The sequence below is a fragment of the Aquarana catesbeiana genome, linkage group LG05, assembly GCF_042186555.1.
Source record: "Aquarana catesbeiana isolate 2022-GZ linkage group LG05, ASM4218655v1, whole genome shotgun sequence".
Classification (NCBI taxonomy): Eukaryota; Metazoa; Chordata; class Amphibia; order Anura; family Ranidae; genus Aquarana; species Aquarana catesbeiana.
This window is the reverse complement of record NC_133328.1, coordinates 619,539,365-619,567,159: the sequence shown is the minus strand read 5'-3', so window position 1 is coordinate 619,567,159 and position 27,795 is coordinate 619,539,365. Positions and strand designations below refer to the sequence as shown.

General features: G+C 41.9%; 1 protein-coding gene across 2 annotated transcripts in view; it reads right to left on the bottom strand.

Annotated features, from left to right (window-relative positions):
* Nucleotides 1-24,278, bottom strand: part of ZFAT (zinc finger and AT-hook domain containing) — a 292,845-nt gene extending 268,567 nt beyond the window's left edge. The window contains exon 1 of one of the 2 annotated variants that reach the window (XM_073632280.1): nt 24,089-24,278. The gene's annotated coding sequence lies outside the window, so the exon portion shown is untranslated. The remainder of the gene's footprint in view (nt 1-24,088) is intronic. The other variant, XM_073632279.1, reaches the window with a different exon arrangement.
* Nucleotides 24,279-27,795: the final 3,517 nt, after the last annotated feature.

Sequence of the window (27,795 nt, the reverse complement as noted above, 5' to 3'; positions counted from 1 at the left end):
AGTGCCAACCTAACAGTGCCCACAGTGCAACCCAACAGTGCCCACCAGTAGTGCCAATCAGTGCTACCTAGCAGTGCTGCCTATCAGTGTAACTGATCAGTGCCCATTATTGCCACCCATCAGTGCCCATCACTGCCGCCTATCAGTGCCGCCTCATCAGCGCACATCAATGGAGGAGAAAATTACCTAACAAAATATAAAAAAAATAAAAAAAATTAAAAATTTTAAATGTAAAAAACTGAATTTTTTTTTAACAAAAAATAAAAAAAACTGCAGAGGTGATCAAATACCACCAAAAGAAAGCTCTATTTGTGGGGAAAAAATGATAAAAATTTCATTTGGGTACAGTGTTGTATGACCGCGCAATTGTCATTCAAAGTGCATCAGCGCTGAAAGCTGAAAATTGGTCTGGATAGGAGGGGGGTTTAAGTGCCCAGTAAGCAAGAGGTTAACCACTTTAATACAGGTCACTTATACACCTTCCTGCCCAGACCAATTTTCAGCTTTCAGTACTGTCACATTTTGAATGACAATTGCGCTGTACCCAAACAAAACTTTTTAAAATTTTTTTCCCACAAATAGAGCTTTCTTTTAGTGGTATTTTATCACCACTGGGGTTCTTATTTTTTGCGCTACAAATAAAAAAAGACAGACAATTTTGAAAAAAAAAAGTTTTTTCTTTGTTTCTATTACAAAACTTTGTAAATAAGTTTCCTCCTTCACTGATGGGCACGGATGAGGCTGCACTGATTAGGCAGTACTGATTGGCACTGATGATGAGGCACTCATATGCAGCACTGATATACAGCACTGATGATGAGTGGCACTGATGGGCACTCACAGGCAGCACTGATGGGCATCACTGATGGGCACAGAGTGCCATCCCTAATGGGCAATGATTGACATCCCTGGTGGGCTCTATTGGGCATCCCTGGTGGCCCTTCCTGGTGTCCTGGGTGGGCATCCTCGGGGGGCTGCACTGATAATCAATCAGCGCAGACCCCCCGTCCCCTGTCCCCGTCAGGAGAGCAGCCAATCGGCTCTCCTCTACTCGGGTCTGTCAGCACGAGCAGAGGAAAAGCCAATACACGGCTTTTCCTGTTTACACTGTGATAAGCTGTGATTGGACACAGATGATCATGTGGTAAAGAGCCTACATCAGAGGCTCTTTACCTTGATCTGAGATGCAGTGTGTCAGATTGACACACCACCGATCTTTGCGCTGTGTGATCGCAGCTTATCCTGCTGGACGTCATATGATGCCCAGTCAGGATATCAGAACCACTTTCCGGCCGTCATTGTGCTATATGGCGGGAAGTGGTCAAAGTCTCGTCTATGGGAGATTTTTAATTCCAGCTGTCCTACCTCCCAATATAGCGTTAATGTACTTATTTCGCAAAAAAATTAATTTATTCTGCACACGCTTACCTCACTGTCTTCACAGCTGTTTAAAAACACATCCATTACTTCTGCCTTACTTCCTGGACAGACTTTAGGTCATGACACAGGAAGGAGTTGACCAGCTGAGGGTTGATGATGCAGGGTGTGTGCTAATGAGGTCAGCTGGTCAACTCCTTCCTGTGTGATGACATAAAGTCTGACCAGAAAGTAAGGCAGAAGTAATCGAGCAGTGTGTTTAAACAGCTATGAAGAGAGTGAGCTAAGCATGTGTAGAATAAATGGAAAGCCACTTTTTGCAAAAAAAGTACGTTAATGCTATATTGGTACATAGGGGACCTGGAATTTAGAAAGAAAGAAAAAAAAAAAAAAAAAAAAGAAGGTGAACTTACCCTTTAAGTACTGAAGTTTGTCACCATTCCAGGAGTGTGCGCAATTTTAACAACTTAAGGACCGAGCCTCTTTTTGAGATGTGTTTTTTACAAGTTAAAAACATTTTTTTTCCTAGAAAATTACTTAGAACCCCCAAACATTATACATTTTTTTTCTAACACCCTAGAGAATAAAATGGCGGTCATTGCGCAGCGGTCTTACAAGCGCACTTTTTTTGGGGAAAAAATACACTTTTTGAATTAAAAAAATAAGACAACAGTAAAGTTAGCCCAATTTTTTTTTTTATATTGTGAAAGATAATGTTACGCCGAGTAAATCGATACCCAACATGTCACGCTTCAACATTGTGCCCGCTCATGGAATGGCGACAAACTTTTACCCTTAAAAATCTCCATAGGCGATGTTTAAAAAAATTCTACAGGTTGCATGTTTTAAGTTACAGAGGAGGTCTAGGACTAGAATTATTGCTCTCGCTCTACCGATCGCGGCGATACCTCACATGTGTGGTTTGAACACCGTTTTCATCAGTGGGCGCTACTCATATATGTGTTCGCTTCTGCACGCAAGCTCTGTGGGACAGGGCGTGTTTAAAAAAAAAAAAAATTATCTTATTTATTGTACCTTTTATTTTTACACTGTTTAAAAAAAAAAAAAGTCACTTTTATTACTATTACAAGCATGACAGGACCTCTTAAATATGAGATCTGGGGTCAAAAAATCCTCAGAGCTCATATTTACACTAAAATGCAATAAAAAAAAATTTTAAAAAAAATTGTCGTCATTTAAAATTGTTTTTTTAAAAAAAATGGCCCTTTAAGAGCTATGGGCAGAAGTGGCGTTTTGATGTCACTTCCGCCCTGCAAGGTTATGGAGATGGGTGGGGGCCATCTTCCCCTGACTCGTCTCCATGCCCAGCAAGATTCCATTGCGTCCGCCGCTGCCGATGGCTCCGGTAAGAAGCGGAGGGCACCGGAGCCCGTCGCCGATAAAAGTGATCTTGCGGCGAATCCGCCGTAGAGACCACTCTTATCGGAAAGCGGACCGCCGGCCGAAGAAGAGGATACCGGGGTTATGGCAGCTAGCTGCTGCCATAAGAACAATACTCCGCTTCAAAGTAAAGACCTATATCGGCGTGCGGCGGTCCGGAAATGGTTAAGGTGTGACATGTTAGGTATCTAATTACTGGGTGCAACATCATACACATTGCAGAAACAGTCCTCATTAATATCAGCACTAAAACCTCTTTCTCACCTATTCCATAACCCCAGCTTCCAACCGGGGATGAATATTCAGGCCTTTAGATGGTGGTTAAATAGGGGGTTATTCAGAATAGGCCACTTCCTCACCTCATCGGGCTCCATTACCCTGGGGACTTGCCTCAGCAAGCTTGAGATGCCAGATACGGAGATATTTCGCCTTTCCCAGATTAGGCACTTCCTCCACGCTCTATGGACTGACAAATCTCCCTCCCCCAATCCCACCGCGTATGAACAGTGGTGCTAAAACCTCACGGATCAGAGGGGTGGTATATCACTCATATATACCTCTCTTGCTCAGAACGCGAACTTGCCTACCTATGCTCGAGCTTGGGAGTCTGACCTGGACCTCCACCTGGATCCGGAGGAATGGTTTCACTCCTTTAGACGTTCTTATAAGGGTATTTTAAACACGGGCTTAATTGAAGCAAATGTCAAACTGATCACTAGGTGGTACTATGTCCCCACAAGACTAGCAAAGATATACCCGGATGCTTCACCCCTTTGCTTTAGGGGCTGCGGCCATTTGGGGACTATTCACCACATATGGTGGACGTGTCCACGCATCCGCAGCTTCTGGAATCACTTTATTGCTTTAGTGCGGAAAGCCACCGGGACAGCAATCTCCCAAGACCCTAAAATTGCACTATTGAATCACAGAATCACTGGTGTTCACAAACACACCCAAGCTTTAATCTTCTGCATGTTTTTAGGAGCCAAAATATCACTAGCAAGAGCCTGGAAAAAACCTAAGGTCTCTATCCAAGCTACAAAACACTAAATTTCCTGGATAATGAGCCAGGAATATATGACAGCAGCTCTCTTGGATAAGACCCAAAAATTCATGGTCGTTTGGGAACCTTGGGCAATGTACATCAAGGTCCCACTTTATCCAGGTCATATACTTACCTGAAAAGCTACTCCACTTGAAGTGACCTTCTCTTCCTATTCCCCCTCCCCCTACTCCCTTCTTTGCCTTTTCTTCTCTTTTCTTTTCTTCTTTCTACATACCTTCTGGCTGATTCTCTGGATGGAGAAACTTTTAAGGTTGAGCCCTTTTTACGGACACGAGCCATACATACACTGTACCAGCGGTTGTAAATCCTCCCAGTGAAATGAGTAGCTCTGTAACAGGGAAGAGCTACCTTGCGAGTTAACGGAACTTAGGGTATTGATACATTGCTATATTGGGATGGGAGGGGTATACGAAGATATCCGAATAACCCAGTTGGAGCCGAGCGGGTCACAGAATGATCCCAAAGGGGTGATCCGCCCGGCTAGATAGTGCTAATATACCTTGTGAAACCCCCCCATTGATCCCTACAGTAATAACTCCCAGTGACCCTGGGTTGAGTTTTTTAACCTTACTTAGGTTTCCCTGGTACGCTAACATAGTGAGGTTAATCTCAATTTATATATAAGACAACTCCGGAAATACTTATATTTTACGGTATTAATAAGTTCAGTCTCTTCCTTTCTCCTTTTTTCTTTGTATGTATTAAACTTTTTATTTTTTTTTCTTGATTATTGATGGTCTGTATAGGCCCTTGGCCTCTGTGATTGGAGCATGTTGACCCCAGATACGAGATAACGACTGTATTATCTTTACTTGTTCTGTTATTGCAAAATTCTCAATAAACATATTGAAAGATAAAAAACTGGGGTGAATATTGTGTTTTGTTTTATTTTAATTCGTTAAAGTTTTTTTTTTACAAAAAAACAACGTCTTGCAAGACGATCGCAGTTTTATCTCCTAGGACAGTGATGGCGAACCTTGGCACCCCAGATGTTTTGGGGGTTTGTTTGGGGGTTATAAGTAATTTTCTAGCAAAAAATACAGATTTAAACTTGTAAACAAGAAGTGGCCGAAAAAGCCTGGTCTTCAAGTGATCTCTGCACTGTACATTTACCACCCAAAGGGGATTTTTTTTTTTCTCCTCAAACAAACGCGGAGTTACTCTTTGAGGAACATAGTCCAACTTTCAGACACCAACACAAAGAAACCCCTCAAAGACAGCTCTGAGAAATGTAAGTTTCTAGTTCACAAACTTTGATGAAGATGGCAAGTAACTTTCTTATAGCTACTGAATCTATTGATTGCCCCACACATCTAAAAGAAGAAGACGCAGCCAAATCCCAAAGCTGCAGACAACAAGACCCGCGGTGTCAGAGCTTGCAACAAATGACCGATCGCACTGCAAGAGTACAGTCACATATCACTAGGAAGATGCTCAGGATTCACATTAAAATGATGAACAGCACAGAAGCCCTTCTGATCCTGGATGAAGAAATACCAAACCAAACTGGTATTCGAAGCCAGAGGGGATTTGTGGAAGACTTATCCTCTTATCCTAGCAAAGAGAACGCAACTGATGTACACTTATAAGGAAAAGGCATTGACTTTGCTAAAGACACAGCATGCATGCGGGATTTCTAGGGAACACTAAAGGCTGAAGTCTGTGGTGTCACCAATTGAAGCAACTATTAAAAAGTAGAAGTGTGGCTATGGACAGTCACATAAAGACATACTAAGGAAGCAGTAAATACGTTTGAAAATAAACCCTTACTGACCTCTGTAGCTAAAAACAGTGTGCAGCAATTCATCATCATTGGTTCTATCTTCTTCTAGAACAGTGGTTCTCAACCTGGGGGTCGGGACCCCCTCGGGGGTCGGCTGACGATTTGCCAGGGGTCACCAAATCCTGGGCTGTTCCTAAAGCCCACACCACTCTCCCAGCCTTTTTGCGGCCACCCAGCAGGGCTGTCCCTGGAGCCTGTGGAAGCACAGCTGAGCTGTTCCTGGAGCCCGCGGCCTCCCACTCAGCCTCAGTCTCAGATCAGCAGATGACCTTGATCAAGAGCAACTAAGTTGACTGATCAGAACTCCCCCCAGCACTGCCACTCATCCCATTCCCCCCACCCAAGGCGTAAGAGAAGGAATAAAAATAGAGAATACATGGAAGGTAGAGGAAAAGAGGGGGAGGAATAAAGAAAAGGGGAGAGAAAGAATAAGAAAAAGACGGCTTGAGAGAGGGATGGGGAAAACAAACACAAAATTAGGATAGAGAGAGATAAAAGGGAAAGAAAGGAGAACAAAGAGAGAGTGGTAAAATATACCATAAGGGGTTTTAATACTGTACAAGTGGAAGGGGCAAAGGGAGCGCTAAATGTCCATGAGTTAGGGGCGCAAATGACATGTCTTGCCTTGGGTGCTGACAACCTATGCTACAAAAATAATTTTACTGTTAGGGGTCCCCACAACTTGGGAAATTTTATCACGGGGTCACGGCACTAGAGGGTTGAGAACCACTGTTCTAGAAAGTCTTAACTTCCCCTCCAGTTATTCAGATCTTTCTTTTGCCACCATAGGACAGCATATTCAACAGGTCAAGACTTAGCATTTTTCCTACGGGACATTCTTTTGAAGACAGTGAGGAGCCCGTTTTGAACAGGGAGGTCAACTGGTTCGCAAGCGGCCATCAATGTCAAACTGGAATAACCACCTCTGAACAGGGTTGAGGGCCTTCAACACCATCTGTCTTTCATATATAGTGCCCCCGTAACACCTCTATCCTGACGATTTAACAATTACCGCCTTCAACCATGTACATCAAAAGAATAACACCCATGCAGACTTCCTCACATCAAGGATGGGATGATGCCACTAGAGCAGGAGTAGGCAACCTTTTGAGCAAAGTGTGCCGAAAAATGTTTTCAAAGAAATTGAGCATGCCGATTTTTGTAAAAAAAAAAAAATTTCAACTTTCAATCATGAAAAGGATTTTTTATAAAGTAAATGCTTTAAACGACTTGAGTAGTGAGAAATTAACATCCTGCACTCTCATGCCTCAGATCAGCCCCAATTCCTGCACCTTCACACCTCCGATAACTGCCCCCCCCCTGCAAATCCGTTTTACCACTGTACCCCCCTGTACATCTGCCCCACCCCTGTAAGCCCCTGCATATCTACCCCATCCCTGTAAGCCCCTGCACATTTGCCCCATCACTGTAACCCCCTGCTCATCTGCCCCACCACTGTACCTCCCTGCACATCTGCTCCACCGCCATACCCCCATGCTCTTCTGTCTCACTGCTGAACCATCTTCTCATCTGTCCTAACACTGAACTTATCTGCTCATCTACCCCACCACTGTAACCCCCTTTCTCATCTGCTCCACCACTGTGCCTCCTGCACATCTGTCCCACCACTGTACCCCCTGCTCATGTATTCCACTGATGTAATGCCTTTATCCTCTGCACCCCTCTGTACATCTGCCCCACCTCTGTACCCCCCTGCTCCTCTGCCCCACCGCTGTAACCTCCTGCTCATCTGTCCCACCAATGTACCTCCTTTCTTCTCATCCCCACCTCTGTAAGGTCTTATATAGACAGGTGTGTGGCTTTCCTAATCAAGTCCAAATGACTTGAATTGTATTGTATCTGTACGGTCTCTGTTTTTAAAAGCACTGCGCAAACTGTTGGCGCTATATAAATCCTCAATAAAAATAATAATAATAATTCGATTTTTATTATTAATGTTGTTGATAATATTTTGATCGATAATAATAATTTATTATTATTGTACAAATCATAATAAAATGTATTATTTTATTACGATTTGATTATATAACCAATATTATTAATAAATTATATGATTTGAGTGTATAATAATATTATTAATAATAATAATAATAATAAATACTAATTTGATTACTTTTATAATTAATACTGATTTGATATAATAACAAAAATAAAAATTCTAATTACCATTATCCAAAAAAAAAAAAAAAAGAAAATTACAGTGAAGACGGAAAGTATTCAGACCCCCTTAAATTTTTCACTCTTTGTTATATTGCAGCCATTTGCTAAAATCATTTAAGTTAATTTTTTTCCTCATTAATGTACACACAGCACCCCATATTGACAGAAAAACACAGAATTGTTGACATTTTTGCAGATTTATAAAGAAAAAAAAAAATGCTGAAATATCACATGGTCCTAAGTATTCAGACCCTTTGCTGTGACACTCATATATTTAACTCAGGTGCTGTCCATTTCTTCTGATCATCCTTGAGATGGTTCTACACCTTCATTTGAGTCCAGCTGTGTTTGATTATACTGATTGGACTTGATTAGGAAAGCCACACACCTGTCTATATAAGACCTTACAGCTCACAGTGCATGTCAGAGCAAATGAGAATCATGAGGTCAAAGGAACTGCCTGAAGAGCTCAGAGACAGAATTGTGGCAAGGCACAGATCTGGCCAAGGTTATAAAAAATTTCTGCTGCACTTAAGGTTCCTAAGAGCACAGTGGCCTCCATAATCCTTAAATGGAAGAAGTTTGGGACCACCAGAACCCTTCCTAGAGCTGGCCGTCCGACCAAACTGAGCTATCAGGGGAGAAGAGCCTTGGTGAGAGAGGTAAAGAAGAACCCAAAGATCACTGTGGCTGAGCTCCAGAGATGCAGTCGGGAGATGGGAGAAAGTTGTAGAAAGTCAACCATCACTGCAGCCCTCCACCAGTCGGGGCTTTATGGCAGAGTGGCCAGACGGAAGCCTCTCCTCAGTGCAAGACACATGAAAGCCCACATGGAGTTTGCTAAAAAAAAAACACCTGAAGGACTCCAAGATGGTGAGAAATAAGATTCTCTGGTCTGATGAGACCAAGATAGAACTTTTTGGCCTTGATTCTAAGCGATATGTGTGGAGAAAACCAGGCACTGCTCATCACCTGTCTAATACAGTCCCAACAGTGAAGCATGGTGGTGGCAGCATCATGCTGTGGGGGTGTTTTTCAGCTGCAGGGACAGGACGACTGGTTGCAATCGAGGGAAAGATAAATGCGCCCAAGTACAGGGATATCCTGGACGAAAACCTTCTCCAGAGTACTCAGGACCTCAGACTGGGCCGAAGGTTTACCTTCCAACAAGACAATGACCCTAAGCACACAGATAAAATAACGAAGGAGTGGCTTCACAACTCCGTGACTGTTCTTGAATGGCCCAGCCAGAGCCCTGACTTAAACCCAATTGAGCATCTCTGGAGAGACCTGAAAATGGCTGTCCACCAACGTTTACCATCCAACCTGACAGAACTGGAGAGGATCTGCAAGGAGGAATGGCAGAGGATCCCCAAATCCAGGTGTGAAAAACTTGTTGCATCTTTCCACAAAAAAGAAGAAATGGCTGTATTAGTTCAAAAGGGTGCTTCTACTAAATACTGAGCAAGGGGTCTGAATACTTAGGACCATGTGATATTTCAGTTTTTCTTTTTTAATAATTCTGCAAAAATGTCAACAATTCTGTGTTTTTCTGTCAATATGGGGTGCTGTGTGTACATTAATGAGGAAAATTAATTTAAATGATTTTAGCAAATGGCTGCAATATAACAAAGAGTGAAAAATTTAAGGGAGTCTGAATACTTTCCGTCCCCACTGTATATATATATTTATAATATTATTTATGATTATAGAAATCTAATAATGTTAATAATGAAAATAATATGATTTTATTATTTGATTTATTAGCAACAACACATTATTTGGCTATTATTATATCATTAGATGATAATAATAATAATAATAATAATAATAATTTACCATTATAAGCCAAATCATTTATTATGTTAATTATTAACAACAATAATATTAAATCAAATTATAGACTATAATAATACAATTTTATTATTAATAAAATAATGTTATTATAATATTATTTATTATTGATAGAGGTGATTAATTTTTAGTATTATTAATAATAAATAAAATAAACAATTATTAATAATAAATATAATAGTAATCAAACTACCATTATAAAATACTTTATACTGTACTGTGGGCCATGATGCCAAAACATACCAAAAATAGATTTAGGTTATACATAAAAACTTTAAGAAAACAATGCATCATATATTTTATTTTAGTCATGTATAAAAAAAATAAATAAATAAAATAAAAGCACAAATTATCTTCAGTAAAATGTAGATATTTCCGGGGATAATCCACACAAACAGCTTTTATAAAGGGGTATGTAAAGTTCAAACCATTTTATGTATTCTCAGTATATTTCATGTTCTACAAGTGCCCTCTAGTGGTGAAAAAATGGTTTTGCAGGATTATCACTAAAACCGATATTTGACTTACTAACATAAAACGAAGGCCCCTTTCACGCGGCTGTGACTTCGCGGATGCGATTTTGCCGCAATTTCAGGGAATGCCTGTGTAAACTTGCGGTCTGTGGACCTCAACTCACATCAAAGTCGGACCAAAAGTAGTACAGGGACTACTTTGAAGTCGGTGCAAAATTGAAGTCGCACATATATATGAACGGTACTCATTGGAAATCACGGGGGAACGACTTGTCATGCGACTTTGCAGTCCCAAATCGCACAAGTGTGAAAGGGGCTAGAGAACACAGTTACAGGAAATAGATACATAAATACACACTTCTATGAAAACATGCAGAACAACCCCAAATACGAGTTTGGCTTTAGTGCCGCTTCACAACCAAGCCTGCACTGAAACGCGCTGAAAGTTGCTGTGTGATTCAAACTGCATTCAAGACGCAGTCCATTTGTGACCTGCAGTGGGTGTCAAATAATAAGATGACGCCCCAAAATGCAGGTCGCAAACTCAGTGTACAAGAAGTACTATGAGATCCGGTTGCAGTGCGTTTCTAAGTGGTGCATGCACTTCTTTTGGTGCGGTGCGATTTTAGCCCTGTTCAAAATGGAATAGGCTGAAAATCGCACCGCACAGAACTGCATGTGAATTGCAAAAATGAGCTAAACTCTGGAAGCAGTGCCCCAAAAAAAAAAAGGTCAGGCAGAGGGCGTATTACTAGTCACCAGGTCACCAGTACTGCCTTTGCTCTCACTGCACCCTCTATATCAGGGATGTGCAATTAGCAGACCACTGATTGTTTTCCATATGCTGGCCACCAGGTGGCGTGAGCCGTGCCAGCCTGAGTGAGCCCTCGTTCACATCATGCACTTATCTGATATGAAATGCTAAGAAAGTTTTCTGTAAGATAGTTATGAAAAGGGGTGGCATGCTCGGATGAGGGTGGGGCCCATTTTCACCTGTATTTGTGTTTAGATATAGAGATCATTGTAGCTTAGGTATATTATACGCCAGGGATATGCAATTGGCGGACCTCCAGCTGTTGCAAAACTACAAGTCCCATCATGCCTCTGCCTCTGGGTGTCATGCTTGTGGCTGTCAGAGTCTTGCTATGCCTCATGGGACTTGTAGTTCTGCAACAGCTGGAAGTCCGCTAATTGCATATCCCTGACCTATATGAACACTGGCCTCCTATAACCGCACACATTGCGCATGCTTGCAGGACATTTGCGGCCTTTCTCTTGAAGCAATGCCTTTTTGTTCCTGCGGTCTGTGGACCTCAAGTCGCATCAAAGTGCGACCAAAGTAGTGCAGAGACTACTTTGAAGTCGCACATATACGAACGGTACTCATTGGAAATCATGGGGGGGGGGGTGCGACTTGTCATGTGACTTTGCAGTCCCAAGTCGCAGGACAAGTCGCACAAGTGTGAAACAAAGCCTTATAATCTAGTACCTATCCAATACAATACATTCCGCTGGAAATCGAGTCCGTCATTAGTTGCGTACATACACGCTTCCATGGTTTTTTGGGGTTTTTTTCCCACAAAAAATTTTTATTAAGAATTTTCATAAACAATACAAATAGTATCATATAACACATAATCATGTTACAAGTAGATAATAATCCAACTAGAAGAAGGCATAGGGTTCAAACCTGGAGAAGTATGCGTTGGCAGATGCTGCCTCTAGGTTCATTATTAACCATTTGCTTACTGGGCACTTAAACCCCCCTCCTATCCAGACCAATTTTCAGCTTTCAGCGCTGACACACAATTGCGCGGTCATACAACACGGTACCCAAATGAAATTTTTATCATTTTTTCACCACGAATAGAGCTTTCTTTTGATGGTATTTGATCACATCTGCAGTTTTTACTTTTTGTTAAAAAAATTGAAAAAACTGAATTTTTTTTTTTTTTTATATTTTGTTATAAAAAATTTAAAACAGGTAATTTTTCTGCTTCATTGATGGGCACTAATAGGCGGCAGTGATGGGCACTGATGGGTGGCAGTGATGGGCACTAATAGGCAGCAGTGATGGGCACTGATGGGTGGCACTCATGGGTGGCAGTGATGGGCAGCACTGCTAGGTGGCACTGATTGGCACTACAGGTGGGCATTGATAGCTGGCACTTGTGGGCACTGATAGGTAGCACTGATGAGGCAGATGTGCCTCTTCCACTTCGGGACCGATGTCCCTCACATCCGAGCCGGCGATCGGCTTTTTTTTCTACTCACGCTGTCAGCGCGAGTAGAAAAAAAAAAAAAAAAAACGATTTCCGATCTTTTGTTTACATCATGTGATCAGCTGTCATTGGCTGACAGCTGATCACATGGTAAGGGGCCGGGACCGGTGATCACCCGAGTCTCAGTGACTCGGTGATCACAGCGTGCTCAGCGCGCTCCCTGCAGGGCGCGTGCACAGGGGAGGCCGTCATATGACGGCCTCCCGGGAATTCAGGTCCGCGCTGTGGTCGTCATTCGGCCATAGCGCGGATGTGAAGTGGTTAAATCAGCCACATTAAGACTCTTGTAGTAGTGCGGAGCGCACGTCATGCTAGTTTGGTTTACGTTGGAATGAAAAACTTCTTAGAGAAGTTCATAGATATCCATAGATATTATAAGACAGGCAGGGAATAGGATATGCGTCCGACTATCATGTCGGCCTTCGACTCCTCAGCCTTTTAGTCAAGCACAGTAAGAGGTAAAAATAAAGGAGAAGAAGAAAGGAGGAGAGAAGAGAGGAAAGAAAAGGGAACAGAGAACAGAGAACGGAGGGGTAAGAAAGTGGAGGGGGAAGGGAGGGGGGGTGGGGTAGCACTGTAAGTGGAGTATGTGAGGAGGGGGTGGGATTGCCACCATCTACCCTCCTCAGTACACTCTGGGTATTGTAAAATCTACTGCGCTTTCTAAGGACTGTCCCGGCACGAGTCCTGATATCTCTGTGAATTTCGGCATTCGAGCCACGGTGCCCATACTATCGAAAAGTGCGCTATTCTGTCCTGTGCCGTGCAAATCAGCTCCTCCATTGCTGCTATCAGATTGTTCCTTTATGGAAGGGGGTGACTTGGACCTCCATTGCACTGGAAGACACAGCTTAGCGGTATTAAATTATGTGCATAGCTATTGACCTGTAGTATTTTTTACGGGAGATTTTTAGAGATGTGAAGGAGGTATTGCGCTGGTGAAAATTCCAACGAGAGCGAGGACTTCGTGTACCTTACGACAATATGGCTGAATCAGTGGGCACACCCACCAGATATGGGGGACCCTGTTCACATCTCCAGCACTGGTCTGAGACCTTCAGGATGAATTTGTGTAGCATTTCTGGTGTTCTAGACCACCTAGTTTTGACTTTATAACCGTTCTCCTGAGTGTGGACGTTCAAAGAGCCCTTGTGGATATAAAGATGTACTCTATCCCAGGCAGTGTCATCAATCACCATGCCCAGCTCGCTCTTCCAGTATGCATGTGGCATAAACCCCCCCAATATACATCGTGGCATAAACCCCCCCCCCCCCAAAATTAGGTGGCTTTGGGGAGAGGAGCTAGGGCACAATGATTCCAGGAAAGTAGGATTTTTCGCAAAGGTACATCTATTTAGGGCTGCAACTAACAATTATTTTCATAATCGGTTAGTTGGCCGATTATTGTGTCAATTAATCGATTAATCGGTTAATAACCTTAAAAAAAGTGTGGTGTCAAATTTAGTTAATATGTAAAGTTTTAAAAAAAGGCAATTTATTCTCAAATATCTCTATGTAGTGGTAAATATAAATAACCAACTATATGGTTAGGGAGCGAAATCTCTAATCCACTCTGAGAATAACAGACAGAAGAGATATATACTGTATATACTATTAGAGGAGAGATATACTGTATATACTATTAGAGGAGATATACTGTATATACTATTAGAGGAGAGATACACTGTATATACTATTAGAGGAGAGATACACTGTATATACTATTAGAGGAGAGATACACTGTATATACTATTAGAGGGGATATACTGTATATACTATTAGAGGAGAGATACACTGTATATACTATTAGAGGAGAGATACACTGTATATACTATTAGAGGGGATATACTGTATATACTATTAGAGGAGAGATACACTGTATATACTATTAGAGGAGAGATACACTGTATATACTATTAGAGGAGAGATACACTGTATATACTATTAGAGGAGAGATACACTGTATATACTATTAGAGGAGAGATACACTGTATATACTATTAGAGGAGAGATACACTGTATATACTATTAGAGGAGAGATATACTGTATATACTATTAGAGGAGATATACTGTATATACTATTAGAGGAGAGATACACTGTATATACTATTAGAGGAGAGATATACTGTATATACTATTAGAGGAGAGATATACTGTATATACTATTAGAGGAGAGATACACTGTATATACTATTAGAGGAGAGATACACTGTATATACTATTAGAGGAGAGATATACAGTATATACTATTAGAGGAGAGATATACAGTATATACTATTAGAGGAGAGATATACTGTATATACTATTAGAGGAGATATACTGTATATACTATTAGAGGAGAGATACACTGTATATACTATTAGAGGAGAGATATACAGTATATACTATTAGAGGAGAGATACACTGTATATACTATTAGAGGGGATATACTGTATATAAGATTAGAGGAGAGATATACTGTATATACTATTAGAGGAGAGATATATACTGTATATACTATTAGAGGAGAGATACACTCTATATACTATTAGAGGAGAGATATACTGTATATACTATTAGAGGAGAGATACACTGTATATACTATTAGAGGAGAGATACACTGTATATACTATTAGAGGAGAGATACACTGTATATACTATTAAAGGAGAGATACGCTGTATATACTATTAGAGGAGAGATACTGTATATACTATTAGAGGAGAGATATACTGTATATACTATTAGAGGAGAGATACTGTATATACTATTAGAGGAGAGATATACTGTATATACTATTAGAGGAGAGATACTGTATATACTATTAGAGGAGAGATATACTGTATATACTATTAGAGGAGAGATATACTGTATATACTATTAGAGGAGAGATATACTGTATATACTATTAGAGGAGAGATATACTGTATATACTATTAGAGGAGAGATACACTCTATATACTATTAGAGGAGAGATATACTGTATATACTATTAGAGGAGATATACTGTATATATTATTAGAGGAGAGATACTGTATATACTATTAGAGGAGAGATATACTGTATATACTATTAGAGGAGAGATACTGTATATACTATTAGAGGAGAGATATACTGTATATACTATTAGAGGAGAGATATACTGTATATACTATTAGAGGAGAGATATACTGTATATACTATTAGAGGAGAGATATACTGTATATACTATTAGAGGAGAGATACACTCTATATACTATTAGAGGAGAGATATACTGTATATACTATTAGAGGAGATATACTGTATATATTATTAGAGGAGATATACTGTATATAATATTAGAGGAGATATACTGTATATACTATTAGAGGAGATATACTGTATATACTATTAGAGGAGAGATATACTGTATATACTATTAGAGGAGAGATATACTGTATATACTATTAGAGGGTAAATCTGGTAAATATCATCAGACTCGGAGATCAAATTTTTTTTATTAAAAAACAAACAATGTCTTCCTTCAAAAAAAATGTCATTTTAAGAACGTTCGTTCGATTTTCTAATCGTTAGTGGGGGTCAAATCGACGTTCATTTTCAACCACAGTGACGGGAAAATTTAGAAATAGAAAACTTCTTGGTGAAAGGAATTTTCAGACAGTGTATGTGGTTTTTCGCTCAGAAATTACATTCATTTTAAAAACAGAATGTTAAAAACAAGTGAAAATTTCAAACAACATTCTTTCATTCAGCAAATGTATAAAGATTTTTCCTCTGAATATTCTCGTCTGAAAATTGATCGGTGTGGCCGCCATAAGGCTCGGTACACACCTATGCAGTTTGCTTTTACGTTCAGTAACATAATGGGGTTAAAAAAACGAAAATGAGCCCTTTATAGTACAAAAAAAAGCAAATAATCGCTACTGTAAGGGGTTCATTTTTTTTTTTACTGTAGAACAGTGAAAGTAACATCTACAGTAGCGATTATTTGCTCTTTTTGTACTATAAAGGGCTCATTTAAGTTTTTTTTAAACCCATTATGTTACTGGCTGATTAATCGATTATGAAAATAGTAATCGATTAATTTCATAATCGATTAGTTGTCAATTAATCGATTAGTTGTTATCTATTCGAGGGGCTGTCCAAGAAATGTTTCGATTGGATATAAGCCCAAAAAGGGGAAAGACTTTGTGTTTGACAATTCTGCCAGTTCTCTTTGATGGAGGAACTTTCCTCTGGAGAAAAAAAAATGTTTAGCCTGCATTTCTGCATATGGCCATTCTGCCGCTAGGAAGGACCCCTCCATGCCCGGGGGGGGGGGGGGGTAGGTCTGGGTTACTTCTGATTGGTGTGATCGCACAGTGCGAGTTTGATAGTGAGTGGACTTTACCCGCCCTATAGAAAGCATGTAAGGTTGCTCCTATGAGAGGATGAGAGTGCACATTAGTCGGTACGTGTGTCTTTGGGAACCATGGAAATGTATTGGAGTTCGATACGCTTCCATGGTTTTTAACCAATCAATGTGCAATTCCATCAAAAAAAAAAAAAACGATCGACTTCGCAAACAATCGAACAGCCATAACTTCCATTTCAATCCATTTAGATTCAGTGTCCATTCACACCAAAAAAACGTCCTCCAGGTGCGTTTCTGGATGCATTCCAGTGGCTTTTTTTTTTTCTTTTTTCCACTGTGCTGGGGGTCAGTGTTTTTTGTTTTGTTTTTTTTTTATTCTTTTTTATGCTTTTTACTGCGTCCCCAGTACAGTTCTGTGCAGGAAAAAAAAAAAAAAAAAAAAAGCTTGTACTTTTTTTCTTCCTGGAACTAAAACGCATTGCACTGGTGAGAGCTGTGTCATTGGAACCCATTTAGCCACTTCCAAATCGCCGGCCGTCGTCATACGTCGGTACTTTGACGTTGAATACCAGATAGCTGCCATAACCCCGGTATTTTCTGAAACGGCGGGCGGTCCGCTTTAAAAAGGTAAAAGTGGTCTCCGCAGGGGATTCGCCGCAAGGTCACTTTTAAATCACCGGTGGGAGAGGTGCCCCCCACCCCTCCCGCCACGTTCTGGTCGTCTTCTGCCACTTACCGGAGCCGCCGGTAGCGGCGGAGACGATCGGATCCTCTCCCCTCGGAGGCTGTGATTTAAGTGAGGGAAAGATGGCCTCCGCTCGGCTCCATACTATTGGATGATAAAAGGGACATCAAATGTCACTTCCGTCCAATGGCCTTGAAGGGACTTTTTTTTTTTTTTTTTTTGAAAAAAATACTTTTTTTTTTTTCTCTTATTGCATTTCAATGTAAATATGAGAACGAACATCAGATCTCACATTAAAGAGAACCTGTCACACACCATTCCTATTATAGGGGATGTTTACATTCCTTGTAATGGGGATAAAAGTGATACCATTTTTTTTTTTTTTTAAAAGAAAGACTGTGTAAAAATAAAAAATAAAAAGTAAAATGAAGAATAATAAAATAAAAAAAAAAAAAAAAAAAAAAATTAAAAGCACCCCGTTCCACTGTGCTTGCGCGCAGAAGCGAACTCATACGAAGGTTGCGCCTATGTAAACGGTGTTCAAATCACACATGTGAGGTATGGCTGCAATCGTTAGAGTGAGAGCAATAATTCTAGCACTAGACCTCCTCTGTAACTCAAAACTGGTAACCTGTAGAAAATTTTAAACGTCGCCTATAGAGATTTTTAAGGGTAAAAGTTTGACGCAGTTTTAGTCCCCTTTCCCACTTATTACGACCTGAAATTCGCGCGATTTTGCCACGACGTGAAGCAATGCCTGTGTAATGTTGAGGTCTGTGGACCTCAACTCGCATCAAATTCGGACCAAAGTAGTACAGGGACTATTTTGAAGTCGCACAGATATGAACGGTACTCATTGGAAATCATGGGGGGTATGACTTGCCATGCGGCTTTGCAGTCTCAAGTCAGACAAGTGTGAAAGGGGCCTTAAAGTGTGACATGTAAGGTATCTATTTACTCGGTGTTACATCATCTTTTACCAAAATTTAAAAGAAAAAAAAAAAGTGTGCAAAAAAATCCTTAAAGTGTATTTTTTCACCCAAAAAATTGTATTTGAAAAACTGCTGTGCAAATACCATGTGACAGAAAAAAATTCCAACACCCACCATTTTATTCTCTAGGGTCGCTAAACAAAAAAAAAAATTTTATATATATATATATATATATATATATATATATATATATATATATATATATATATATATATATATATATATATATATATATATATATATAAAAATTTTGGAGGTTCTAAGTAACTTTCTAGCAAAGAGAATTGTCAGAATTTTGGCCCGTGCATCTAAAGGGTGTAGCAGTTGAGGGGCAGTTAAAGCCGAGGCTCGACCGTAGGATTTTACTAGACATGTGCAATTTGTTTAGTTCCGAATTCATTCCGAAATTTTCAAAATTTCAAAATTTTCACATTTCAAAATTTCCTAAGTACGAATTTCCGAATTTTTGGAAAATCCGAAAATCTGAAAAAGAAGAAAGAAAAACAGTAAAATTCGAAATAATAACTAACTATTAAATTATAGGTATTGGAATTTCCTTTCAAATCTGGTTGTTAGTGAACGTAACGAGTACGAATTTATCCGAAGTTACAAATTATCCGAAATAACGAATGCCGCATCTAAACTAATGAAACTTAACGATCTAATAATAATAATAATAATAATAAATTATAATAATAATGATAAACCTTTTTTATTATTATTATTTATTATTAATTTGTTCCATTCCATTTGTTTAGATGCGGCATTCGTTATTTCAGATAATTTGTAACTTCGGATAAATTCGTATTCGTTACGTTCACTAACAGCCAAATTTGAAAGGAAATTCCAATACCTATAATTTAATAGTTAGTTATCTTTTTTTCAGTTTTTCGAATTTTCGAAATACGAAAATTCAGAAATTTGTATTTTGGAAATGCGGAAATCCAAAAATTCAAAATTCAGAAATTTGGAGATTTGAAAATCCGATTTTTCGGATTTCCGAATTCCAAAATTTTGGAATTTCCAAAAAAAAAAAAAAAAAAAAAAAAAAAAAAAAAAAAGAGTAAAACTAAAACAAACTAATTTTTTGTCAGTGCACATGTCTAGATATTACCGCCCCCCAACCACTGGTGTGAACAGCATCCGTCAAGGGAGAAATATAGAAGCCATCGCTGCAGACTTGTTTATAAACATGCAGATTCCTGGGCTGTGAGCATTTATTCACTACTTAGTGACTGAGTAAGCGGATGTCCCCCTATGTAACTGGTTGCGTCCTGCTGAGGGTCGGCGGCTCTCTATATAATGAAGGAAGAAAGCTTCTCATGTAGACGGTCCTTGTTTTGGAACGCACCTCAAACTCAGGCCAGTAAAAATCCCGCTGACTTTTATTGAGCGGCACACATGGAGTTCAGTGGTGGTGTTTGGTGTTTGGCATGCGTTTCTTTGGGTGCAGCGCCTCCTACTGGAGGTGTGTTTGAACTGCAGGCAGAGCAGAGCTAATGCACACTCTTGTTGTTCTTCACCGACACCCAACCCTAAAGCTGGCCATACAATTATCCAATTTTAGGGATGCACTGAAATTTCGACCACCAAAACATATCAGCCGAAAATGGCCCTTTCGGCAAAAAGCCGAAAGAGAATTTTTGCCAATACTGCAGCCGAAAATGGGGCGGGGCCTGGGCAGGGTTCTGCCCCCACCCCTGGTGCCGCCTATCAGGGGGACTTCCTAAATCGTTGAAAGGGGGAGAGCCGCCGCCTCCTGTTTTATTACAGCGCCGGGAACACCCGTCCAATCCTGGGACGGGTGATCTGTCTATCAAAATTCCCCGGACAAGGGGGAGGGGCTGTATGTGACGGCGCGCAGCGGGGAACACACAACTATTGAAATGAAAGCTGTGATGTTCCCGGCGCTGTAATCAAACAGGCGGCGGCAGCTCTCCTCTCCATTCACTGGCTGCACTACTGGGGACACTGGCTGCACTGCACTGGGGACACTGGCTGCCCGCATCGGACGGGCACTGATGAGGCTGCATTGATCTCTTGTATCATGTCCTCAGTCTCTGACCATCTCCTGTATCATGTCCACAGTCTCTGATCATCTCTTGTACCATGTCCTCAGTCTCTGACCATCTCTTGTATCATGTCTGCAGTCTCTGACCATCTCCTGTATCATGTCCGCAGTCTCTGATCATCTCTTGTACCATGTCCTCAGTCTCTGACCATCTCTTGTATCATGTCTGCAGTCTCTGACCATCTCCTGTATCATGTCCGCAGTCTCTGACCATCTCCTGTATCATGTCCCCAGTCTCTGACCATCTCCTGTATCATGTCCTCAGTCTCTGACCATCTCTTGTATCATGTCCTCAGTCTCTGACCATCTCCTGTACCTCCTGTACCATGCCCACAGTCTCTGACCATCTCCTGTATCAGGTCCGCAGTCTCTGATCATCTCTTGTATCATGTCCACAGTCTCTGATCATCTCTTGTATCATGTCCACAGTCTCTGACCATCTCCTGTATCAGGTCCGCAGTCTCTGATCATCTCTTGTATCATGGCCGCAGTCTCTGACCATCTCCTGTATCAGGTCCGCAGTCTCTGATCATCTCTTGTATCATGTCCACAGTCTCTGATCATCTCTTGTATCATGTCCACAGTCTCTGACCATCTCCTGTATCAGGTCCGCAGTCTCTGATCATCTCTTGTATCATGGCCGCAGTCTCTGACCATCTCCTGTATCAGGTCCGCAGTCTCTGATCATCTCTTGTATCATGTCCACAGTCTCTGATCATCTCTTGTATCATGTCCGCAGTCTCTGACCATCTCCTGTATCATGTCCGCAGTCTCTGATCATCTCTTGTATCATGTCCACAGTCTCTGATCATCTCTTGTATCATGTCCACAGTCTCTGATCATCTCTTGTATCATGTCTGCAGTCTCTGATCATCTCTTGTATCATGTCCACAGTCTCTGATCATCTCTTGTATCATGTCTGCAGTCTCTGATCATCTCTTGTATCATGTCCACAGTCTCTGATCATCTCTTGTATCATGTCCACAGTCTCTGATCATCTCTTGTATCATGTCCACAGTCTCTGATCATCTCTTGTATCATGTCTGCAGTCTCTGACCATCTCTTGTATCATGTCCACAGTCTCTGACCATCTCCTGTATAAAAATCTTTTTTAAAAGAGTCACTTTCGATTATTGGTTTCGGTTTTCGGGATCAAGGAAGATTTCTTTTTGGTATCGGTTTCGGGGTTGATAAAATATGCAACCTGTAGAATTTTTTTAAACGTCGCCTATGGAGATTTTTAAGGGTAAACGTTTGTCGCCATCCCATCGAGCGGGTGCAATTTTGAAGCGTGACATGTTGGGTATCAGATTACTCGGCGTAACATTATCTTTCACAATATAAAAAAAAAAAATTGGGCTAACTTTACTGTTGTCTTATTTTTTTATTCAAAAAAAGAGCGCTTGTAAGACCGCTGTAACTAAATCTACTAGTACATCCAACACCCCCCTACCCCTCCCCCCAGACTGACAATGCTGCTGTCTCAATGTGCCTCCTGTGCTCCTTCATCCAGAGTGGGGGGGGGGGGGGCGGCTCTAATACAGGAGGTGTGTTACTGGCCAGATCACCAGGCGAAAACAGAGGGGGGGGACAAAGAAAAGAAAACGAATGCAGCCGCCACATCTAATGATTGTGATACATTTTAGTTTTGTGATCACTCTAAGAGAACCAATCACCACAAAGTGTATATAAATGTGTGCGAGACGTTTATAGAATACGAGGGGCTCTGTGATTGGTGGAGGGGGAGGGGATAAACAACACAAAGTCCTCCTGTGAATGAGAGGCGCAGTGCTGAGTACAGCCAGAGGGTGAATAGAAGTATAGATTGTGGAAGACTCTCCCACATACGGCATTACAGGAGACCCTACGGCCTTGTTTATACTTGCAGGTGGGGGGGGGGGGGGGGGGGTAAAAACGTGAGGCTGAGACAGGTTTTTACTGCTCCACAACTACTCCCCCCTAAGATACAAAGGCAGAGGATGGGGGGGTTCATAGGCTGCGGCCATGATGCTTTGCATTGCAGCAACAATGATTTCTGATAAGACTGAGATCAGCTCATCTCATTGCTCTTTCCTCCTATCAGCACGCTTCTTAGACAATGCAACACTACTAACTGGCTCCTTCTGTTGCTTCTCCCTCTCCCAGTCTGAGCTCTGCTTTACATGGACTGCAAAAGCCTGACTGGACAATGAAAGGAGAAGCAGCACACAGCTCTCTCCTCCTATCAGCATGCTTGTCTGTACATGAACATTGCAATGCAGTGAATTAGCTCCCTGTGCAGCTTCTCCCTCCCCCCAGTCTGAGCTTTGCTGCAAAGAGACAGCAAGAGACTTATCCCCCCCCCCCAGCCTGTGACTGGACAGCGAAAGGAGAAGAGGTGGAACTGATGAGCTCCTCTCTCCTATCAGCATGCTCATTGTTAGAGAATTGCAGCACAACTGATTGGCTCCCTGTGCTGCCTTTCCCCCCCCCTAGTCTGAGCTTTGCTGCAAAGGGACTGCAAGAGACTTATCCCTCTACCCCCAGACTGTGACTGGACAGTGAAAGGAGAAGCGGCGGACTGATGAGCTAATTTCTCTGCTCTCTCCTCCTATCAGCACACTCCTTCTTAGCGCATGAGCACTGTGGCACAACTGATTGGCTCCAAGTGCTGCTTCTCCCTCCCCTAGTCTGAGCTCAGCTGTACAGAGGACTGCAAGAAATGTTTCCTCCCCCCCCCCAGCCTGTGACTGGACAGTGAAAGGAGAAGCAGCAAACTGATGAGCTCATTTCTCTGCTCACTCCTCTAATCAGCACGCTCCTTCTTAACGCATGAGCACAACTGATTGGCTCCCTGTGCTGCTTCTCTCTCCCCCAGCCTGAGCTTTGCTGCACAGGGACTACAAGAGACATATCCCTCCCCCCAGCCGGTGACTGGACAGTGAAAGGAGAAGCGGCGGTACTGATGAGCTCCTCTCTCCTATCAGCACGCTCCTTCTTAGCGCATGAGCACTGCAGCACAACTGATTGGCTCCCTGTGCTGCTTCTCCCTCCCCCAGTCTGAACTCAGCTGTACAGAGGATTGCAAGAAATGTTTCCCTCCCCCCCAGCCTGTGACTGGACAGTGAAAGGAGAAGCAGCAGACTGATGAGCTCATTTCTCTGCTCTCTCCTATCAGCACGCTCCTTCTTAGCGCATGAGCACAACTGATTGGCTCACTGTGCTGCTCCTCTCTCCCCCAGTCTGAGCTCAGCTGTAGAGGACTGCATGAAGCCGACACTCAGCGCGGCGCACTCCCCTCCCCCTCGCCTCCATTGACATGACTTAAGGTAACATAAACAAGAGGCTGCAGTGCCGCAGTCCTGGGCAGCGACCACAGCGTGCCGAAAGAGCCCAAAATCTAACCCTGGCTCCGGCAAGACCTTCCACCGCCCGGCAGAAGCCGCCATCTATTCATCATCAGGAATACATCACCGGTGACTGGTTCTCTTTACATTACAGGCCCCTTTAAGGAGAAAGGGCCAATCAGAATCACCCTTTTATGTTGCTGGGCAGAACAGTCGAGCAGAGGAAAATTCTCATTGGCTGCTGACAGCTCGCCTTCCGCCGTACATAACAGTGACATGACTTGCCTGCTCTGTCACGGCTGTACCTCGCCCGCCATCCCCTCCAAGCTGCACCATAGCAACCGGCTCCGCGCACTGCCTATGTCATGGAACGGCACACACACACTCTCCGGGCACCGGAAGCTGTACCGGTGGGCACTGTAACACTTCCCTGCCGCCGGCCAATCAAAAATTGGCGTGCAAACTCTCCGCCAATCACCAGCCACGCCGGCGCACGCCTTCTCACGCGGAACCAGGATGACGATTGGACGGAGCGAGCCGGTGTTCTAAAAAAAAAAAAAATCCTCGACCCATGAAAATCCTTCGGCTTGCTGGTCACTTGAGAGCGAGTTTTCCTCAAAATGTGTCTCCAGGCAGGCGTGTACTGCAGTGAACGAGGACGCCATGTTGTTGAAGACTTTTTTTTTGCCTTTTCAGTAAATAGCAAAATGACTATTGAAGTGGGGACATATTGATAAACTGGGCTGATGTTGGTCCAAGATTCTATAGAATGTGCCAGCTGGGTAAATGAGAGGTGAACATGTGAGGGTTTTTTATGTTACTGCATTTTTAACTACTTACAGACCAGGAGATTTTACCCCCTTCCTGACCAGGCCATTTTTTTGCGATACGGTACTGCAACGCTTTAACTGACGATTGCACGGTCGTGCGACGTGGCACCCAAACACAATTTGATGTCCTTTTTTTCCCCCACAAATAGAGCTTTCTTTTGGTGGTATTTGATCACCTCTGCGGTTTTAATTTTTTTTGCGCTATAAACAAAAAAAGAGCGACAATTTTGGAAAAAGAAAAAAACAATGTTTTTTACTTTTTGCTATAATAAATATCCCCAAATTAAAAAAAAAAAAAAAAAACAGTTAATCAGTTTAGGCCGACATGTATTCTTCTACATATTTTTGGTAAAAAAAAAAATCACAATAAGCATATATCGATTGATTTGCGCAAACGTTATAGAGTCTACAAAATAGGGGATAGATTTATGGCATTTTTATTATTATTATTTTTTTTTTTTACTAGTAATGGCGGCAATCTGCGATTTGTATCAGGACTGCGATATTGCGGCGGACATATCGGACACTTTTGACACATTTTTGGGACCACTGACAATTATACAGCGATCAGTGCTATAAAAATGCACTGATTACTGTATAAATGTCACTGGCAAGGGAAGGGGTTAACACTAGGGGGCGATCAAGGGGTTAACTCTGTTCCCTCTCTGTGTTTTAACTGTAGGGGGGATGGGACTGTCTAGGAGAGATGACAGATCGGTGTTCCTAATCAGTATGAACACACGATCTCTCTCCTCTCCCCTGGGGATAGATTTATGGCATTTTTATTATTCTTTTTATTAGAAATGTTGGCGATCTGCGATTTTTTTTTTTCTTTTTTTTTAGCGGGACTGCAACATTGTGGCGGACAGATCAGACACTTTTTTGGGACCAGTGACTTTTATAGAGCGATCAGTGCTATAAAAATGCACTGATTACTGTATAAATGTAATAAACACTAGGGGGCGATCAAGGGGTTAAATGTGTTCCCTAAGGAGGTGTTTCTAACTGTGAGGGGGGGGCTGATTTGAGGAGGAGAGAGATCGCTGTTCCTGATCAGTAGGAACAGCAGATCTCTCTCTACACATCTGTCAGAATGGGGGATGCGTCTGTTTACATACACAGATCCCCGTTCTGGCTCTCTTTCACGCAATCGCAGGTGGCCGCCGGATGCGCGCTTCAGATCCCCCCCGCCGTGCACACCTGCTATGGCTCTTAAAGGAGCCCACGTATACCTACGGCGATTTGCGGGAATGGGCCGACCTGCCACCGTATAACGCCGGTGGCTGGTCGTCAAGTGGTTAATAAATAAATCTTTATTAGTGCAGTATAAACATTTTACCTGATAGCCCTCGTCTGAGATACATTGGTGCCAATCTTTTTCATTGTGTGTCACCATTTTCTTCAGTTATAATCGTATTTTTAATCCGGTGTGTTACCCATCAGGTGTTTTCTTGCATAAATGACTGTGACCTTAACCACTTCAGCCCCGGAAGAATTTACCCCCTTCCTCCTGACCAGAGAACTTTTTGCGATTCGGCACTGCATCGCTTTAACTGACAATTGCGCGGTCATGCGATGTGGCTCCCAAACAAAATTGACGTCCTTTTTTCCTCACAACAGGGCAAAGCGACGTTACATAACGTTGTTTCGCCCAGCCGTGCCATTCTGCCGCAGCACAACTGCGGCGGCTGGTCGGCAAGTGGTTAAAGTAGAACTAAAGGCAAAACTTTTTTTTTTTTCATTTTGGATGGAGCAAAGGAAAGTTTTAACCCCTGTCAGATTTTTTTTTTCACCATCTGTGTCCCAATGTGGAGATTTCCCCTCACTTCCTGTTCCATAGCCAAACAGGAAGTGAGAGGAAATCCCTGCAAATTAGGGGAATCCCCAGGTCACCAGAACTACTGTCCCCATTGGAAGATTTTCCCTCTATTACTTTTCTGGGGTCAACCCAAAATTTGGAATATTCTTTTACTTTCACTTTCAATGATAATGGTATACAGGACTAATAGAGACGGTGAATCTCTTTAACGGGGACACAGAGAGCAATAAAAACTGACAGGGGTTCTAATCCCTCTCCACTATATCCAAAACTAAAATAAAAAAAGTTTTGCCTTTAGTTATACTTTAACTGCTTGCCGACCAGACGCCGTCATTATATTGCGGCAGGTCGGCTCTTTCCCGCGAATCGCTGTAGCTGTACTTCGGCCCCTTTAACAGCTATAGCAGGCACGCCCTCTGCACAGCGCGGGAGCTGAAGCGCATGGCCGATGGCCGCTGGCCACCCGCGATCACTCCACAGAGAGCCAGAACGGGGATCTGGCAATGTAAACAAACAGATCCCCGTTCTGACAGGGAAGTAGAGAGAGATCGTCTCTTCCTAGTGATTAGGAACAGTGATCTCTCTCCTCCTCCAGTCAGTCCCCTCCCCCCACAGTTAGAAACACCTCCCAGGGAACACATTTAACCTCTCGATCGCCCCCTAGTGTTAACCCCTTCCCTGCCAGTGTCATTTACACAGTAATCAATGCATTTTTATAGCACTGATCGCTGTATAAATGTCACTGTATAAAAGTGTCCGATCTGTCCACCGCAATGTCGCAGTCCCGCTAAAAATCGCAGATCACCGCCATTACTAGTAAAAAATAATAATAATAAAAATGCCATAAATCTATCCCCTATTTTGTAGACGCTATAAATTTTGCGCAAACCAATCAATATACGCTTATTGCAATTTTTTTTTTTACCAAAAATATGTAGAAAAATACATATCGGCCTAAACTGATGATGAAATGTGTTTTTTTTTTAAATCTGGGATATTTATTATAGCAAAAAATAAAAAATATTGTTTTTTTTTTTTCAAAATTGTCGCTCTTTTTTTGTTTATAGCGCAAAAAATAAAAACCACAGAGGTGATCAAATACCACCAAAAGAAAGCTCGATTTGTGCAAAAAAAAGGACACTGCAATTTTGTTTGGGAGCCACGTCGCACGGCCGCGCAATTGTCAGTTAAAGCGACGCAGTGCCGAATCGCAAAAAAGGGCTTGGTCGGGAAAGGGGTAAATCCTTCCGGGGCTGAAGTGGTTCAACAGTCCCTAACTCAAAGTAACAGTTCTCTCAGCTGTACTAAAACTTTTCCTTGTAGTTCTTCTGCCCCCTTGAGCT